This window comes from Selaginella moellendorffii, unplaced genomic scaffold (assembly GCF_000143415.4).
Source record: "Selaginella moellendorffii unplaced genomic scaffold, v1.0 SELMOscaffold_14, whole genome shotgun sequence".
NCBI classification, from domain to species: Eukaryota; Viridiplantae; Streptophyta; class Lycopodiopsida; order Selaginellales; family Selaginellaceae; genus Selaginella; species Selaginella moellendorffii.
Window position 1 is genome coordinate 727,940 of NW_003314275.1, and position 4,158 is coordinate 732,097.

The 4,158-nt window shown below is 48.0% G+C and overlaps 1 pseudogene; it reads right to left on the minus strand.

The window, feature by feature from the left end:
* Positions 1-972: 972 nt before the first annotated feature.
* Positions 973-2,140, minus strand: LOC112346387 (annotated as a pseudogene).
* Between the last annotated feature and the right edge of the window lie 2,018 nt (positions 2,141-4,158).

Genomic DNA, 4,158 nt, shown 5'->3' on the forward strand with positions numbered 1-4,158 from the left:
CATGTACTCAGGGACAGACAAGGTTCTTCTTGCCGGCAGCTGATGGTTACTTTCCTCTGCTGCAAGTCTAAAGTTTATGTTGTCAGAATAGCGATCTGTGGAAACAAGAGTGTTTTGGAGGTCTGTAGTGGTCCATGTGGCAGAGGTACTCGCTCAGATCCCTTGCAGGTGACTGGCGTGCCTAGAGTGCTGCCCATTGTCCAATGTGACGAAGCATTACCCAAAGTTCAAAGAGCATAGCGGCGCCCCAAGATTATACCTGCTATACAGGCTTGAGCCAAGCCAAGTGTTACTACCAAGTGGGACTCGTGGCAAAGGTTCGGCATGTTGGTGGTGGAGTGCTCCATGCAAGCCTTGCAGGTCATAGAGCGTAGTAGGTGGCTTCAAGTTTCGCAACAGAGTCACCTAGGAGGTAAATGGCCCAAGAGCAACACTAAGCGTTTGTGCTCATGGAGTGTAGCAGGTGGCCTCAAATTTCGTGGTGGAGGCACCTGAGAGGCAGACAGCCCAAGAGCAGCGCCAGGCATTTGTGCTCATGGTTTTGCTAGTTTCTTTAAGAATGTGCTTTCAATGTTGTATTAGCCACTAATGGTCAGTGGAGAAATGTACTTATATGTTACATCGTGGCAAAGGTTGGGATATAGAAGCGCACATCCCTCCAATGTTTCACTCTCTTGTTTGCTAGGCCAGGCCAAATTGCTCTCACTGCGCACAGTAAGGAATGGAATCCATTTTACTCTTGAGTGAAAAGTACATAGTTTTTAAATTTACACTAAGTTTTTCAAACCCCTCAAGTAGTCCCGGATCAATTTCGACATGAAGACCTCGATGAAGCCCCATTTACTCTGCACCGTCTTTGTTGCAGATGACATCCCTGGCTTCATATGCCGCTAACGATGGTTGTAGCCAGGCCTCGCAGGCTTTCGAGAAGATGGCATGGACGTGGTTTCAGGCAAGTGTGTTACCATGGTGTTCTCACAAACTTTTCAAAGCTTTATTTACATTGAGGAACCCTGCAACCAAGAGCTTGCAATCGCCCAACAATCCATCTCTCTCGCCTGGAGCAGCACATACAAGAGTATGGCACAAACACATCCCACCGCGAGATTGGATCCCTGCAAGATGGCAATGCAGCAGAGCATCACAAACAAGTCCCTCCTACTAGTTTGATCCCGGCACGCCATCACCAGCTCCACCCCGGAGAAGAGCAGCAAGATCCCCAACAGTCCCACTGGAAAAGGTGGGAGAATTCTCACCAGTGAGCCCCCCAAGAGAAGCCCCAGCACAAGCTTGCCACCGCCACCCCACTCGTGGCTCCGAAACGATACTCCCCGGCCAGTCCTCCAGCGCCATGGCAAACCGGGAGAGCTCCAAACCAGCAGCCCACCAACTTCATGAGCCCTACGCTCACCGAGACTTTGGTCGGAGTCACGGCGTCCTTCTTGGCCGGGAAGAGATCGCTCGAGAGCTTGCAAACCGCCACCACCGAATTGCGGATGGTGAGAGGGCCAAACTGGAGCTCCTTGAGAATGTGTGGCCTCCTCACGAACGCCAGGATGATCCCGAGCAAACACTGCCAAGGCAGTCGGGATCCTCTGGAAAAACTTCACGAGCTTTGACGATCTCGCTTGATGTTCTTCACGGTGCTCTTCATGATCATCGTGATGACGATCACCTTCACTGTTCGTCGCGAAGTACTCGTAGCCCTCGCCGGATCCATTCACCAGCACGATGAATGCGAAGCAAATCACTGCGAGGAGAATTCCATCCAAGCCCAGCCATGGTCGATCACCCATTGCCTTGTCCCTAGAGAGATTTTGATCCTTCATCACGTACTTGACAGCCTTGACCGCGAAAGAGAGCCCATTGCCATGAACCACCGGCAATGGCACGATGCAAGCCACGACCCGTGATCAAGCCCGTGATTCCAAGCACAAACACGATCGCAGACACAGTGATCCCCGCAGCCATGATCTCATCCACACTGAGATGCTTGGATTCGGTGAAGGCGCATCGACACGCCAAAGAGCACGCGGATGAATGTGCCCAGGTCGCCCAGCGAGCCGCTGAGCTCCTGCCATGGCCGCCTGCACTGGAGATTGCCGCGCAGCCCTGTGCCATCACTGGGAGAACCACCGCTCCTCCTGCTCGCCCCACTGACCTCCAAGAACCCTAAATTTATATAGTCCAAAAGCTGGCTCTTGTACTGACCATTGGAAATGAGCAAAGAATTTTCTCTTTAATCATACATGATGATCTGTCAAAAAATATCCTCTTTAATCACGAGCTACACTCACACTAGTTTCAAACAAAATTGTTACTATTTGCTAATAGAACATAGGCAAAAGAATTCCTAGAATCTACACTTAGAGCTTGTTCTAGCACAACACCATGAGATCTTTGTCCTCAATTTCTAGACTTTGCTCCCAGCAAGCACATCCAATCCACTGAAACTGGCTTGTAATGCATGCTCCTCACAAGTTCCTCGGCCTCTTCCACACACCCAGCTCGCCCCAAGCAATCCACCATGCAGCAGTAACCTTTTGGTAGTGGCGAGATGCCCTTCTTGGGCGTGTGCCAAGAACATAATGACCCACAAGTGGCAATCGCGTCGCTCCATGGAGTCAAACACTGCTCGCGCGCGCTGGATCTTGCCCAGCTTGCCATACCGAAGGATGACGAGATTGGAGAGGTAGCAGCAATCGCCAGGCAGCATTTGCTTCTGGGCGATCTCGATCCGGGAATGGGCATCGATTGCCTGCGAGGAATTGGTCGCGGAAGTGATGAGATCCACACACTCGGACTTGGACAGCATCAGTTTCGCTCAGCCTCTCACGAGATTAGAGAGAAGGGAGAGATTAGGGAAATCCCCTAGCTTGGTTTGTTCATTCTAGTGAGTCAACGCATTGCAAAGAGCTTTTCTTAGCTACTATAGATAGGAATAGAAATAAAGTGTGTAATTTGTGAACCTTAAAGTGAAATAAAAATGACACTACACACTCATATAAATATGACAATGATAGATCACACCCGGTATTCAAGTGGGAACAGTATTTTACACATTGTGGCCATTCAAGGTACATTTGTGCTGTTTCATTTTCAATCGCTTGATGTTATCTTTTGTACGTTTGGATGCATTCTCATCCAAGGACAAAGTGAAAGACCTAGTCAACATGTCTCTGGATTCTACTGCAGACATGAGGAAACTAGAAGAGGATCGAAAGACGTATGCACGTAGAATGTTTGGATGCTAAGAACACGGCAATGTGCAAGTGTTTGGAGCCAAAGCTCAGTGTGAAAAAGAGTAAGTAAGACTTCATAGTTTGTTCTGTTCACAATCAATCAGAGAATTTTTCTTGACTGCAGAGGCAAAGCAGTGACTGCACCAGCTCAATTCTTTGCCTACATTGTAGCTTTTGGTCACTTTGCACTTTTGACTGTTCTAGAGCGAGAGAGGACGTGTGTGGCCAGAAGAGAGATGCTCCAGTCTGAAAAAGCTGGTCCTTATGTACAGTTTGAAAAGTTGGTCCCCACGAGTCCATTGAGGTTATCCTGGAGCTTGCACACGAATAGTTAAAATGGACGAGAGGAGAGAAGTATAATATGCACATAGTTTATATTTAACTTTTAACTATTCTCTAATTGTATTAATAAGCCAATGGCCCGCTAAGATCGACGGTCCGTGTCCGACCTCTCTAGTGCTTTTGTTTTTCGCAACTATACAGCTAAAAACCTGTGTGTGGCAAATTCAAGATGACATGCAATTAAAGCTATGATGCAATGGAATGATTATCTTGGTTCAAAAAGAATTCCCAAGTTTAAAAGACATTAGAACCACATAGTACTCAAAGTTTTGATAGTGTTGTGTGAATCTGATGTGGAGTGATTGTTAAATTCTCTCCCTTTTGTGGTTAAGCACGAGAGACTGCTCCAATATTGTTGTTCAAGAGCATAGGAGAGCTGGGAGGAAGGCGGCTGCTCTTGAGTTTCAAGGCGGGAGTAGCCTCCTTGTCTCAATTAGGCTGCTTTGAAGAGATCTGGCGATGGAATCAATCGCGGAGCTGTTGGTTCGGCTTTTCATGGTTTGCAGACTACAGTCTTTCTAGATCTGCTCAAGTTTGTGTGCCTTTTCATCATGGAGGTACTGCCCATCTGTTT